Below are 16,887 nucleotides of genomic sequence, written 5' to 3'. Positions count from 1 at the left end.
TATTTAAATACGTAAACATGGGACCCATCTATTCATCTCAGTGACTTGACAACTTAGATTTTCCAGTCTCTCAAGGCTGCCCCCCACTGCCAAACTCACTTGTCTGGATGTGGCCATGGAGTCCATGCCCCTGTGGCAGAAGCCACTCCACAGTGTTACTGTTGCAGCATGCCTGCACACCATACTACTGCTGTTAGAGCAACAACTAGGGTGTGCAGACCAAACCATGGCAGCAGCCAGGAACCGTTTTTGAGTCCCTGCAGTAGGGAAGGCTCTTCCTCTCTCACTCTGTGGCACCTCCCTTCTCCAGAGTTTGGCGAGGCTGCAGTCATGCCTACTCTCCTTGGTTGACCCAGGTACAGAGGTTGGAGGAGTCCCAGAGCCTCTCCTGTGAACTAGCTGTGAACTGCAGGGAATGGTTGCATGCCTGCATAGCAGTTTTTCATCAAAAGCCCCAAATAAGTTTTCCAGTTTTGGAGAAGAACAATGTATTTTGTCTATAGTTGAAAATAATTTTACTCTGAAATGCTGTTGTGGTGCCTTATGGGAGTGGTACATTCATTACCTATGATCAGCAATAAATATAGGACAATTCTGGGGCCTTTCCTCACCAAGAAGGGAGACTCATGTGGTTCTTCATGGGTCATATAGTCAAATATAAAACTTGGCCTATAGAGGAAAATGGGTGTCAGTTTCCTAAAAACTGTGAGTACATTTCTAAATTGAAATACTTTGGTTTTCAGCTACAATATATTGCTTTTCAGTCACTGAGTTGTCATTTGGAAAGGATAGGAAGGAGGTCGAACATTTTCTCTCCAGCTGCAGTAATGGTGTCTACAGACTGGATTAATTCATTATTAGCTGTTCATTGACTAAATACATATAATGTCTATGTCAGAACCAGGTCAATACCCACACTGACCAGAACTGGGTTCAGAGGCACCTATGTACTTCATAATTTGCCCTCCCAAGACCTTGTTAAAATTGGTTATGGGATGAAAATTAGTTTGATAACCAATGCAAACAATAGTTTTCTTTTTGTTTGTTATGTTTTACTAAGGGCCACAGGGAGGCTTCCTTCAATGCAAATTGCAGTCTGTTCTCATAAGAGACCATTGTTAACGTGAATGTGGATTATTAACCCCTCTTTGGTACCAGATCCACAGAAGACAGGAATTGTTACAGAGTGCTTGGCTTAGAAGATAACAACTCTTGTTTCAAGCTATAAAGATTCCTAGTTCAAGTTCCTCAGCTAGGTTGGTTACACTAAAAGTGGGCTTGGTGTTCCCCAATGGCCTTTATCAGTGTCTTTCTCCAAAACTTAACTTATGGAAAAAGTCCTAACATTTCTAGAATCTTTGCAACTCACAAGCTAACTTTCCACTGGAGAAAACTTAATATTTATTCCCCCAAAATATGGCTCTGTGCTCACACCTTAATTGAACTGATTTAGTCTACAGAACAAGAAATTACTAAACCATTTCAGTTCCATTTTGGACTAGTGACTTAGACAATGATCTATATTATGTGACAATTTTTGTACTGTAACTTGGTTCTTTTTGGTTATGACTTTGCCTCTATTATAGTTCAATTTAATATACTACAAATGTTCTGAAAAGAGTCCAAAGTAAATTTAGATGAACAGTCAATTTATCACACCAACAAAAGTGAGTCAGATATTGATTGAATGGATTTGGAGGTTTGGGTGATTCATTCCATCTCTAGCTAACCATATAGTGCCTAACAATGTCATTGGGCATACTAATTCCGGAAAAAACAATATTCTTTTCTGTGTCAGTTGACAACACTATATTACCAACCAAAATATTACCTTTTATCCAAAAGTCTTCTAATACCAAAGAGAAAATATATTGATGAGTCAGAGACATTTGCCATATTATCTTTTCTACTTATTCCAAATTTTCCATATGTTGCTTAGGAATATCTAGTGAATCCTGGCATAAGGTAGGGCAGGATGGCATCTTTGGGCTTTTGTACATGTGATGATCTGCTCATGTACACGTGACGAAATGTGACAAAAAATTGTCATCTGGCTAGCATAATAGCATCACTATGTATACATGCACAAGGTTTTGTCATGTCGAACTGTCATGAAGCGTGCCACTTTAGACCACCTCTGATGTATTTTAGTTTTATTTTGGCAAATTGTCCTTTGGCAACCAAAAAGTCCGTCATGTGTAGATGTCACATACGTGCCAACCCACCTATTTATGTGTCCTGAGGCCCTTTGCCCACCAGGTGCCACTGCAATTCACTGGTACTTTCATGTAATTTGCCATTTAATTTGGAGGTTTTTTGTGTAATTAATACTTTAGCATACTAGGTGTAGCTGCAGAGCCTGACACGGATCAATCTTCTGCTGATGGATCAATAATCTTATTTGAAGTTCATTAATTAAATTTTTAAAATATTTAAAAGAAACCTGCTTTTATTAGTCATCTTCAACTTCACTCTACCGATAAGCAGGGTGTGTTGGTGTGTCAAAAACTGGGGTGCTTGAACCATGCCAGGCACCCTGGAGCACAGGAGCACAGTCACAGTCCTGCAAAACTCGTTACAAGCCCCACATTTATTACAGGAGACACCTTCAGCAGTAAAACTATGTAGTCAGTGGGCAGAACGCTTCACTGGCCAGACCCTGAATTCAGGCTCTGGTGGGTACTGTGTGATAAGGTTGATGTTAGATCTCTGGTTCAGAAAGCTGGCTCCTCCTCTGTATTCCATGCATCCCATATATTAGCCAAACCCCAAGACTGAATTCCCAATCCCAGATTTGCAATGTCTCTTAGCACCCCCTGTTTACAACAGATGCCATTGGCAGTAATGCTATGTAGCCACTCAGCAGAACGGTTCAATGCCTGAACCCTGAATTCAGGGTGTGATGGTTAATGTGTGTTTTAGTTTCTACACTCCCCAATTTTTTAAGCAGTCCCATTATCACAGCCACAGCTAGGCACCAGACCCCAATATTTAAAGTCCATGCTGTACACCATGGGACAGCTGTCATGACCAAACCCTACCCTCACCAAACAGAAACCAGTGCCCCACCCCACAAGGGAGACCCACATCACCAACAGCTGCCACCCACAAGACATTTGCCACTGTGTACCTTGACTGAAAACAAAGAAACTTACAGGAATAAAACTTTACTTTCTTTATAAATAAATAGTACAGACAAAAATACCCATTCCTGCCCCCCATCACAAATGCCCCTGTGACAGGGCAGTAAGCCTGCCCTGCCACAGAACTCCAAAGGAGCAAAGAAAGAAGAGAAACTTAGCAGGGCAATGAGCCTGGGCAGGGAGAGAAGACATGGTGAACCCAGGCAGGAGAAAAGAAGTGTGAAAGACATGGATGGTAATTAGAGCAATCAGCCGCAAGAGCTGGCAGGACACGGAATGTAACGCTGCCATAGCAGATGCAGTTTATCGATGCGGGGAATTGAAAGGGAGATGGACGAGAAGTCAGCTCTCTGCAGGGAAAGGGAAATACCTGAAGGAGACCCATGGGAGCACAGAACAAGGGTAACAGTGCACGGCCAAGAAAGGGGACTCGGGAGAGAGTTATGAAGACAGTCTCATCTGCAGAGCTGGGGAGATGAGACAGCAGCGGCAGCCAGACCGGTGAGTCTAAATCTGGTGGGTGTGGGGTCCTGTCACAGAGACCTGGAGGAGCAAAGAGATAGACCCAAATGGGGATGTAAATTCAGGGTGGTGGCCCAGTATACTTCTATACTGAAAGATCAGTGCAGAGACAAAAGATGGGATGGTTCACTAGGGACCCATGCCGGGAAGAATTGGGCAAGTGGCTGAGGGTGAGGAAGTTCCTGCCAAGAGTCTAAGCCAGGCAATTTGGAGACTATAGCTCCCACAAAGGAGATTTAACAGAAGTGAAGTTATAACACCTGGTGTGGTAAGAACAGGGTATGGGGATGGTGGAGTCCTGTGAAGAGTAGCCAGCTTTCTGAACCACAGAGCTAACATCAACCTTATCTCAGGTTGGGGAGCTATTGTGAGGAATTGCCTGGCTGCACACATTCTGGCTGCTGCTGATGGAGTGTATGCTCTGTAGGACATGGTACAACATTCTGCAGTTAGCAGTTAGTGTTCAGTGATTCCAGAAATTAAATAAACATTTTCTTTCAATCAACTACATCTGATCAGCACATTGTCTATATTGGAAAGGTGGGGGGGCAGGAAGGGGGTGGGAATCTGCAGTTGAGGTGTGTGAGGGACAGTGGGTGAGGCAGAGACAGCTGAATTCTTTCCTTTGGGGCAGAAGAAGGAAGAGGAACAGGCTATTTGGCAGGTCTAGAGACTGTTCCCTCTGGACATCTGGGTGGGCAGGGGTCCCTGCTTCTTTGCAGGATGCATCTGGGCAGGTGGGTGGTTTCCCACAGTTTATTTAAATATGAATTGATAGGACTTTGGGAGGCTGGGGGGTATGCAACTTGAACAGGGGAAGAATATGTAACTGGGGGGGGGGCATTGAGAATGGTGCCCATACTGGCAGGGATGGTGTGGCCAGGAGATGCTAAGCTTGTAGGGGGAGGCGGTATGGCCAGGTGCCTTGAGTGGCACTTGAGCACCAGCACATCCCCTTCCCTTAAGCCTGTGCTGGGGACAAACTGCGTACAGATCATGGTGAAAGCAGCTGCGGGGGGTGCTCTTTCATAGAGTAGGGGGGGACCTGGAGGATGCAGTCACACTCACAGCACTCACCCACACGTGTGCACCCCAGGAGTAAGCCTAGGGAGAATTCAGGATTCTGTGCCGAAAGGGGTATGCTGAGTGCCCAAAGAGTTGTAGTGGTGAGGGGATGCCGTGCCAGGAGGGGGTGAGCCCTGCAACACAGGAAAACTGGGATTGTGTTTCTGTAGGTACGTTCCTGTACCTAGAGACACCTCTTTTTAACTGTGTGGGTGGGCATGTGCACCCCAGGAACCAGCCTAGGCTGAATTTGGATTTCAGCACTAAAAAGTATCCATGTGTCCCAAAAGTTTTAGTAGTGAGGGCATGCCGTGGCAAAAGGGGGTGATGCTGTGGGCATCAGATACCCCACTTTTCCAAGGACAGGCTTTTCCAGTAACATAGATCTGTGGAGGACAGGAATTGAAATGTAAAGAGTATGAATGTTATAATTCTAATGAGCCTGTTCAACAGCCCTATCTAAAAAAAGGCCCCCCTTAGCACAAGCAACTATTGCTCTGTAAAGACGGCCTGTCTCCACAAAATAAAACAACCCCAAACTGGCTGCAGTCCAAAGCACAGCCCAGGGCTACTGTGTAGTATTCCACTACAAACAGGGGCTGGATCAGCTGCGACCCCAAAAGCCAAACACCCCCAAGTTGGCTGTCATCTCAAGCACAGCCTGGGGCTGCGCTCTGGCCATCTGCTGAACACAGGGGCTGCATTGGCTGGGACCCTGATGCACACTTTACCCTCCACCCGCAAACTGACTCCTGACAGCTGTCCGGCCAACACCAAGGGAGAAATAAAGGAATACAAGCTAGCCAGCAGATTTTAACAATAAATAAGCTTTACTGGAATAAAAAGAATAATAAATACAAACATTAAAATATAAGAAATAATGATTAATTTCAAATAAGGGGAAAGAATACTTTGTTTCAAAATATATGTATTAAATTTTGACAATAATGAAAGTACTAAAATTACAATTACTTAAAATATGTTAATTAATAAAACTAAACCACTCTAGCTGATCTGCAAATATTACCAGTGCCCCCTGCTGTAATTTAGTACTAAGAGGTCAGCAGAATCGAATTGTTATGTGGTCTTCCCCTACTACATTTTATGTGGAATAGTGCATTTGGGGATTTTTGACCTGTCACCCATAACAGAGTGACAGGAAAAATAACACCCCAATGTGTCAGTTTGAGGGAGACAGTTTGAGACAAAGTGGCAAAAAGCCCCATCACATGTGCAAGGGCCCTTAAAGACTAACTGTTTCAGAGAGGCATAAGCTTTTATAGGCAACAACCCACTCCATCAGGTGCTACAACTTCTGACTAGGATATCAAATCATTTCCTTTCCTTCCTTTAGTATGTCCCTCAGTTTACCAACTATTAGGGAAACAGGGTCAAACTACACAGCTCTTTAATCTGTGGCAATCTATGAAGAGATAGATCTACTGATAGACTGAGGGATAAAAAGCACCCATGAGGGTTGGAAGCCCAAAAAGAAACTCCTGCTACATGGAAAAAACAAAAAGAATGGTAAGAGATCACTAGACCTGGAGAGCTTTTAGGATAACTCAAATGCAGAAGGAAAGTATACAGGCAATGGAAAGATGGGCAGATCAGCCACCCAGAAAGCATACGAGGGTACAGCAAGAAAGTGAAGGGACAACATCAGGAAGGTAAAGATAAAGGATGAGCTTCACCTGATGAAGAAGATTAATACAACAAGAGGGGATTCTATAAGTATGTTGGGCAAAAAAGAAAGATAAGAAAGCTGTGGATCCACTGTTAACTATCCAGGGGGAGCTCTTAAAAGAAAATACAAGAAGGTAGAGCTACTGCACACCTACTTTGCCTCAGATGTCACAAAAAATTAAAACTGCAACCAGATACCTAATAAGATAAGGAAGGGGGCAAGCTGAGAGATGAGGTAACAAGAGATACTATCAGAGATCTTTTTATGGGTCTGAATGTATTCATATCAACAGGGCCAGGTGAACTTCATCTCAGAGTACTGCAAGAACTGGCAAGGAGATCTCAGAGCTCTTGGTAATAATATTTATGAAATTGTGGGAACTGGGTGAAGTACCAGAGGACTAGAAGAGGGCCAACAAGTGCCCCTCTTTAAAAAAAAACCCAAAAAGAAGGGCTCATGAATCTACCTACTGGTTATTCTCACCTTGGCACCCACGAATTTGCTGGATCATATCCTAAGGAAAGCCATTTAGAAGCATCTGGAGGAGGAAAGGCTGATCACAAGCACCCAAATCGTGTCACACAAACTTGATCTCCATTGACAAAATAACTACTTGAGTGGATGGAGGGAATGCTGTGGATACAGCATATATGGACTTCAGCAAGGCTTTTGTCAAGACCTTCTCATAAACAAATTGGAGAATTGTCGGCTAGATAAAACAACTCTAAGGCAGATAGACAATTGGCTCAGTAATTGGTAATTATAATGGATCTATGTCAGAATGACGGGAGGTTTTGAGTGGAGTCCCACTGGGGATCTGTCCTGGGCCCTGTGCTGTTCAACAAGTTTATTATTAATTTGGAATTGATTGCCTCCTGAGAAAGTTTGTGGACAATGTGAAATTGGGAAGGACTGAGAACACACTGGAGGACAGGAATATAATTCAGAGGGATCTTGACAGACTGGAAAGCTGGCCTGGAGCTAAAGGAGGAATTTCAGCTCTAACAAATGCAAGGGGCTACATCTGGGGAATAATAATAATAACAAAATACATGGGTGACACTGGGCTGGATGGCAGAACTATGGAGGATCTGGGAGTCATGGTAGATCACAGACTCACCGTGAGTCTGCTGTATAATACAATTTCACAAAAGGTGAATGCAGTTTTGGACTGCATCAATAGAAGCACTTGATGCAGGACATGGGAGAAGATAGTACCCCCCTCTCAGCACTGGTTAGGCCTCATCTAGAGTATTAAATGAAGATTTTAGGCTCCACATTTAAAAAAGGATGTGGAGAAATTAGAGAGAGTCCAGAGGAAGGCAATAAAAAATGATAAAGGGCTTGGAAGTCAAGTCATCTGAGGAGAGGTTCAAGGAAATGGGCATGTTTGGCTTTCAGAAAAGGTACCAAAGAGGGGACATGATAGCAGTCTTCAAATACCTGAAGGGCTGCAGTAAAGAAGCAAACTTCCCATGCTTCTGAGCTTTGCTGGTTGCTGCATGGGGTAAGGAGGTAATATTTTTGCCTCTTGCTGGTAGCAAGCTGTCAATATTTTTTTTAAAGCCTTGATTTACCTCAGGCTGGGGACTGGACTAGATGACCTCTGGAAATTGCTTCTGACTCTACTTCTGTAAGATTCTATGATATAGGGAGTACAGAAGGATCTTTATTTAGCATTTCTTACTTATCTTAAGTTCTCACTGAATTAAGTTTTTTTAATACCTTTGTAGAAAATTTCCTTGCAAGGATGCAGCTCTGTAGTAATATTTAAGAAGAAATCTTTAGCTGTGGCTAAAACACAAGGTACTGCATGGAGCATCACGAAGCTACCAGGAAAGTGAATTTGCTTCATTTAGGTAAAACAAACAAAATAGACAGATACACATTAATAAATATTTTAAACAAAGGGAATATGTATATATTTATTTCAGTCTTTATGGCTATTACTGGGTCAGCCAAGAGCTGAAATACAAAGAATAGATAAAATATGATATTAAAAAAAAATTCCCCAAAGGTTATTAAACCAGAGCTTATAAATGTAGATTCCAAAACCACTGTTCTAAAATTGTCTTAACTGAGGCATAGACACAAGACTCTCCCTCCAGCTTTTCTGAACTTTCATGTGATGACTGCAGTTGATTCACAGCTTTAAACATTTAAAGTTAAAGTCATCACAAATACCTTGATTTGTACTCTAAGACAATGTCAGTGCAGAATCATGAGCAAAAACATAAAATATCCTTACAGTATATTAGCTCTGCAGAATCCACACCCAAGTATTTTCATTTTGCATATCATGGAACTTAAGTACTAAAGACAATTAAAAAATTAGTAAATTTTGGAAGACAAATATTGGAAAGATATGGGCATGTCAGTCCATGGTTGATGATCATCGAGGGTGCTGACAGATGTGCAGCAGTCCAGTCTAACTCATGACACTTTACAGAAAGCACCATGATTTAAACCAATGCTCCCAACCTAACAGACACTCTGTAAGTTAGCCCTGACCCCACCAGCTCTGGTGCTGTCTGCAATTGGGAGGGGGGAGGAAGGAGGGGAGGGAGCTTGGGCTGAGGTTTGTTTAGCCTGTGCTGGATTGGGACCCAGTGGCTTGGAACTCCCCTTCCCCCCACAGGCAGGGGCCCTCCAATTCATCCTCCCCTGTCCAGCACAGGCTAGCAAACTTCGTTTTAATTTATCACATGATCAAGCACTTTTAAAGCACTCTACAGCTGTGCACTTCTATCAGGGAACAGTTGTAGAGCACTTTCAAGGGACTGATTACATGACAAATGTAACTTCTGTCTGTGCCCTGAGTGACCACTTTTGCAAGAAGATCCAACAAAGGTAATGGATTAAATATGATACCCTGCCTCTTGCGTTGAAGGTCATCAGTATGCCACAGGGATCTGAAAAGATAATGCAGGATAAGGAGCAAATCTAGCACAGCAATTGCAGCTGCATAAGCAATCAGAAAATGGAGATACTTAAGAGTATTCTATGAGAACAATGGCAATGGCTCATTGAGTGAATTCCCTGAGAGCATCCTAAAAACTTCACAAGCTCATCAGCTTCTAAGATTGGATCTTCAAAACAGATTTGCAGAAAGGAAGAATGGCCAGAACCTCAACAGAAAAGGTCAGATTTAGTATGGGTTAAGTCAGAAGCCAACTGTGTCTCCTTTAATTAACAGGAGGCCATGACAGTTTGAGCCAACTCACAAGTGGAATTTTTTTGGAAAGCTTTCTGTTAAAAAATTTCATGAGGAAAAAGGTATTACAATCCACCCTGTTCACAAAGACATCAGTGTAGTTATTGAATTAATTAGCTATGTTAAGTCTAAGAGTTGAAAAATCATGAGTCAGACTCAAGGTCATGTATGCATCAACCAAGCCTGTTACTTGGGGACAGGTAAACTTAATAGCAATGAAACCATACTATCTTTTTCCCCCAAACAGAATCAAGGGCTAGCTCAGAACAGTATCAGTTAGTCACTTGAAAGGCAGCAGAAGTTATTGACATGTATCCAGAGCTGCACTAAGCCATCTACATTATTTCTGATTAGGGAATACAGGCACAGAACATCTCATTGCAGTTATGTAGCACTCTAGTGAGGCAGCATAAATATGCTCATAGTGTCAACATGTTGGCTTAGAAGTAATGTATAATGTGCAGATTGAAAAAAACCTCCTGCTTATTCTGATAACAGCATGAGAACCCCATTTTTGTCATTTACAACTCCACCTATTTTTCCAGGTTACTTTTGTGGTGCCACTCTTTCCTTCTTATATCATTTCTGTCTTCTGTTGCACCATCAGAAGGCGGGGTAGGTATGTACATTTATAGACTAACTAAATAAGAGAGGATAAGTGTCACAGGGAGGAATCAAGGGACAGAACCTGAGGTGCCAGGGGGGAACCCTGGGGTCTGGAATGTGCCAGGGAAGGTGAGAGAAGAGAAAAGAAAACAGAAAATCCCTTACTTATAGCCGGAGCCGCGGCGAAGCTGGAAATGGTGGCGGGACCCATGCAGTTCATTAGCCGCATTTTTTTAAAGCTGAGGCCAGCTGAGGAGAGGAGTGGCAGGAGCTGGAGCGGGGATATAAATGGAGTTGCAAGAGAGAGAGGGGGAGAGAGACCCAGAAGGTCACCAGCAGGGAATGCATCCCCAGAACCCCTACTGGGGGTAAGAGGAGGCAGGACTGCCTCTCACTGGGCTGAAGACAGCTTTGAAGTCTGTTGTGGGGAAGACGCTGGCGACGGCACAGAGAGAGGAAAGGAGGATGCACCACACTTGGACAGAGGATTCAGATGAGAAGATCAAAGGGAGCAGGAGGAGAGAGACGATGAAAGTTACTCCCAAAGAGCTGGGGAGATCACCAGAGCTAGAGATGTCTCACCAGGTAGGACCAGTGCAGGCTCAGGAAGGCTCAAGGAGAGACCCCAGGCGGGGAACGAAGAGCCTAAGCAGTGGGAGGGGCTGTGGAAGATGTGCTTCAGCTGTGTAGAGTCGCCCAGTGGGGGACACGGGGAAGATGTGACTAGAGGGACCACCGAGGGAATGGAGAGGAAGGTGTGGTAGCCAGCAGGTTAGTGCAAAGCCAGAGCAGGGCCAGTTAGGAGCTTTAGGGGCCTGGGCCTATTGGTGTAGAGTGGGCTGGGATGTCAAGTGTTAAGAGGTCAGTTGGACCCATCCTATATAGCCTGTGAGCCTCTCTGGTATTGATATTTTGTTGTTGTTGTTGTCTCTTTCTGTTTCCCACTTTTGGAGGGGTTGTGAGGAATAGCATAGAGAGCCCCCAGTGTTGGCTCAATCAAAAGGGGGTGTAGTCCAAAAGGAAGCTAGATGGTCACGAGACCCTGTGGGTAGACTATAGATTGGATCCAGCGGGCCCATAGTATGTCTCTACAGGAGAACATGGGGCACCAAGAGTTGAAGGTCTGGCCACAAGACTTCAGCAACTCATTAAGGCTGGGTATAAGGACGAGGTATAGGGGAAGTGGAGCCTCGCGGAAGATCACTGCTCAGAGGTCCCAGACGTTCGAGAACCCCGGTAGTCGGACCCCACCGCTGGAGTGAGATACAAAGTCATGGCAGGTGAGATTGGGGAGGAGACTACCCAGGGGAGGGACATCTGCTCAGCAGGACCACAGGGATGGATTGACAGACAACCCTATACATTCAAAGCCATGCGGCGAGTGACCAGATGATCGAAGCCCGATAGGTGCAACAAGCTTTCATGAAACCAAGTTCACTTCCTTAGACGTTGTGAAAGGACAGTATAGAGCAGAGTATAAAGTGGAATGAGTGATTAAAATACAGTAAGTAGGAGGAGGGTAGTGAGAGGCATACAAGCAAAGGACCCATAGGAACAAAGAGGCAACAAAAGCTAAACCAGGTAAAACCCGTAGTTCTTGTTTAAAACATACTTAACACATGGGGTCCTTTTTCAGGAGTTAGTTAGTAGAACGCTGTTGGTAAGCTCTCAATTTGTTGCCCTGTGGGGTCAGGCCAACTCTTGGGATCTCAATATTGTGCTGTTAGACAGGAGGGTGTGACACAATTGCACACATACAAACACACAAAGCAATTAGGTGCATACACACACATGCTACCAGCTCAGGCACATACACATCCAAACCAGCCTAGGCACATGCATACCTATCACCAATTCAAGCACATACACTATATAGCCCAAAAGTTAGACACAGATCACTAATTCATATATCATGCACACAATGCCATACACACACACACTCACCAGTTCTCACACATACATACACACACAAGTAAGTTCCTAAGTTGGGTGTTGTGATATGCTTGGTGTACTTAGGATACCTGGGGAAAGGTTAAGGTAAGAAAGGTTAAGTGTGGGGAATGAAAGTTGCTGGGAGTGAAAGTTACTGGGACTGGGATTAGAACTGGTAGACTAGAGGGGCCTGGGCTGAAGAACTGAAGCTCAGGGGTAATTTTAGGTTAATTGATCTTAATGGATTAAAAGACAATGCCCAAAGCCTGCAAAACAGGGGAGCAATGCCAGGACAGAGGCTGGGACTAGAACCAGAGCTATGGGGGGAGCTGAAAAGGTAGGTGGGGAGAGGGAAAATGGGATTAAGGGAAAGTGTTGGTGTTAAAGAGGGGCTCTGGGTGTGAGGAGCCAAAGGATGGCTCTGGAGCATCTAGAGAAGTTGCAGGGCATGGCAGTAGGTGCTGGGAGCTGGAGAAAGGCTCCAGCTGCTGGAGAAAACTGCAGGACAGCCAGGAAGAGTTGGGAAGCCGGGGGGTGGGGGTGAATACAGAAGGTGGAGGGGAAGCCTGAAAACAGAGACGGACAGCAGAAAATCACAGGAAAAGCGGCAGGAGAGACTGAAAGGTGGCAGAGCAGTGGGAAAGCAGAAAAAGGCAACAGAAAATTACAGGGAAAAGGCAGTAGGATTAGGGGGAGAGCAGAAAAAAGTCACAGGAAAAGCAGCCGGAGAGACTGAAAGGCAGCAGGGCAGTGGGAAAGCAGAGAAAGGCAGCAGAAAGTCACAGGGAAAAGGCAGTATATGGCACAGGAGGCTGAAAGGCAGCAGGGACAGCATGAAAGCAAGGAGAGGCTGAGAGGTGGCAGAAAAGGGAAGATGAAATTGGGAGGAGATCAGGAAACTAGCAGGGCGGGGCACGGAGCTGAGAGAGAGAGAGAGAATGAGGCTGGAATTTAAGATAGGGAAGGAACTGGGAGTCAGTAAAACATGACCCAGGGTTGCAGATGATAGTTGTTTTATTGAACAGGGGAGATGCTGACGCAATGTTTTATTGGTTCCCTTGCACCCACCCACCCACATGCACACAATGGCAGCAGGGGTTAGAGAGGCTTGGTATAGGGGCTGAAGTCCACTGAAGTCCGGGGCGGGGGGAGAGAGAGAGAGAGTCCAAATTGTAGGAGGTGGTGTGCGGGTAATATCTACCTATCCCAGGATGGAAAGGGGTCCAGTAGGTGTTGTCCAGAGGTGGGTAGCCATCAGGGCCTCTGGGTGGATAGGTGGTGTGGCATGGTGCTGGTCCAGATGGAGAGGACGTCCCACTGGGTCTGTCTTCACTGCCTCTTTTTATAGGGGGAGACCTTGTGTGACCCTAGTGACAAGAGTCATGCCCAGGCTAGGGTCAGCCCCTGGCGTACTGAGCATGTGTGCTCCATGCAGGGATGTGCAGTTTCGGTTGTCTGTAATGGTGGGTACAATGGTAGAGTTGCTGGTTCTGCAGGATCTTTTGTCCTTCAAATGCTGGGTTCTTGTCTCTGTTCCTGGGTGAGGTCCATGGTTCCTGGATGAATCAATGCGAGGTGACGGCCCAGACATTACAGGCCATTCAGTAGAGGCCTGCTACCATTGTATTTCAGACATTCCCAATAACACTTATTCATCTGGGAACAAATTTACATGGGAGGGGTACGTGACTCATACAGTTGCAACATGGGATGCCTGGGCAGAGGACACAAGACGGAGACTTGACATAAAATGGAAACTTGACATGACTTTGGTTCACTTACAAACACAGGCCTAAACCATACAATATCCATATGAAACAATAAAAATCAACACCAAAATGATAATAATAAAATATACAACACTAAGAATCAATATGAACCTAATAATAATACAACAGTGGATATCCAAAACCAAATCTCACTACCAAAATAAAAATGTTAAAGCTTATTCTAAGTCTGAGCTCACTTATACTTATCTATAGGGAACAGAGAGGGGGAGAAGAAGTCAGAAATGGTTGGGGAAGGGGAGGGAATATATTTGGAAAAAAAAAAAAGAAAGAAAAACCGGGGGTTTTGCTACAAGCTTTGAGTATGCGGTCTGTTTTGTTCATGATCGTGCAAGTGCTTCACAAGCAATTAATTTATTCTCACAACATCTTCTCTGAGGTAAGTGAGTATTATAATTATTCCATGTTACAGAGGGGAAACTGAAGCCCAGAGATCAGGCTTCTGAATTCTACTTCAGTCTTTACCAAGAAAATGATTTTCTCTCACAGTTAACATTTTAGTAATGTACAAACAGAATATATTACCTTAACACTGTTATTAACAGCTTGGGAGGACTATTCATGGAACAAGTCCCACCCAATAATCACTTGCAGGCCATATCATAAACAAGCACCACATATACACTATATGAATGCAAGCTTGAGAAGTAGCATTTCTGTCCTGCGCCAAAGTAAAATGCAAAAGCACAGCTCACACATTTATTATTGATCCTTCTTTGTTTTTCTTTTTATCAAACACACTCAGGGCCTGCTGAGCCTGCCACAAATTTCAATTACAAATTTTAAACTGCTTCACCTATGATTAAGTATGGGACCTTAGTTGTGTTAAATACTCAGTGTGTATGGCACATTGAAAAAGCCAAACCAGAAGCTTTAGTTGTGGCTTTCCATACTGTTACTGAAACAGGAAAGACAATGAAGGCTGGTCAGGTCACTCTGTCTCCCGTGGCCCCTAGTGGATGGGAGCAAGTACACTACTAGATCTGGCCAGATAGAGTACCCAGTGTTTAGAGAGAATACTATCAGTGAATTTGGCAAACAGAAACGATGTCAAATGTACTTGAAATACACTGGATCCTGAGCAAACAATGACCCAGTGTATTTTAATAAGATCATAGGATAGAATAGACCTTACAAGGTCATCTACTGTAGCCCCCTGATCAAGACAGGATCATCTCCAACTAAACCATCCCATCCCTGCTCTTCAAAATTTCCAGGGATGATGATTCCACAACTTCTCTAGGTAGCCTGTTCTAATGCTTGAACACCCTCATAGTTAGAAAATTCCCTCTAACTTCCTACCCAAATTTTCCCTTCTGCATCTTGAAGGTTTTGTTCCTAGTCCTGTCCCTAAGGACTACAGAGGAAAAAAAATCTCCATCCTCTCTATCATCATCCTTCAGGTATTTGAAGACTGTTATTAAATCTTCCCTTAGTCTTCTCTTCTCCAAGCTAAATAACCCTAGCTCTTTCTGCCTTTTCTCATTATCAGGGATCCTGGTTTTTTCTGATAAATAAAAAATCCCCAATTTTTGGATTTCCTCCCAGGTGTGTGCAAATTTCAACCAACATGGTGCTATCCAGAATTTTGTTAAATATGCACTAAACAATAACATCCATATCAGTAGTGAAAAGATTACACACTTCCTGACACTGGGCAGACCTTTGGGGAGTTCCACTTTATACCTCCTCCCCATTAGATGGTGAGCCATTGATGACTACTCACTGAGTGTGAAGATCTAACCAGAATCCACCTCAAAGAACTTTTGTTTAGTTTGCATTTCCTTAATTATATAATGACAAATGTCATGGGACACTGATTAAACAGTGGAAAACGTTTATGAAAAATTCATCATTAAATTTAGTTTCTGTCATGATTGCTGGATGATTGCTCTGATTTCATACTAGCCTCAGGTCATAAATTATCTGGTTTATAAATAAACACAAAACAGCAGTAAGCAGATAGTGATAATGTCCTAAACATAGAGATTGTTTTTGTCTAAAGTTCTGCACAGACAATTTTGGTTTAGCCATATCACTATCTGTACTCTAAGAAAAAATATGATAATTTCTCACATTTCTTTCCTCTTGGGTCACTGTACTTCGGGAGTAAAAAAGCAGCAGAAGAAGCATCAATATTGCTGTTTCGCATCACTTACAGTATATCAGAAGTAAAACGTATTGGGCTTCCCTTTTGGTGTTGAATATGCAAAGTATCTTGTATAGTATCCCTGGAGCTATTTTGGTAGACACATTACAATGACAATGTTAGAGATTTCATTTTGCCTTATAACAGTAAGCAGAGCATATATATAGCCTTTTAAACACTTTCAGTTCTGGATACATTACTAGCCTAATCATCACAACAGCTTATGAAAAAGATAAGAATTATTACCTCTATCTTTTTGGTAGAGTAAAAGGGGTTCAGAGGCATTTTCTTTCCCAGAAGGATGAGCAGCCACAGCTTCCATAAAAGTCAGTAGGAGCTGCAGGCTACAGTTTGTTTGTGAGAATTGCTATTCAGTATCATAGAAAATCTGGGTTGGAAGGGACCTCATGAGGTCATCTAGTTCAGTTGTTCTCAACCTTTTTTGTACCAAGATCCATTTGTAAACATTGTTGGCCAGTCCTGACCCAGTGGCCCTCACTCCTGACCTGCTGCCTCCTGCCCCCCAGCTCCCAGTGCGTGGGTCATGGGGGGATCCAAGCATCCCCTCAAGCTGGAACTCTGACAGCCTGAAAGGTATAAGCCATGGTTTCCCATGTTTTTCTCCTTTACAGGAGAATCTGTTTTTTAAGTTTAAGTTTGTTGATCCATTTTCTAAATTTATTCACAACACTTTCATGTATTCTTGTGACCCACTTTTGTGTTGCCATCCATGGGTTGAGAAACACTGATCTAATCCAACCCCCCTGCTCAAAGCAGGACCA

The sequence above is a fragment of the Crocodylus porosus genome, unplaced genomic scaffold, assembly GCF_001723895.1.
Source record: "Crocodylus porosus isolate Cpor-Errol unplaced genomic scaffold, CroPor_comp1, whole genome shotgun sequence".
NCBI classification, from domain to species: domain Eukaryota; kingdom Metazoa; phylum Chordata; order Crocodylia; family Crocodylidae; genus Crocodylus; species Crocodylus porosus.
This window is presented reverse-complemented; position numbering follows the sequence as displayed.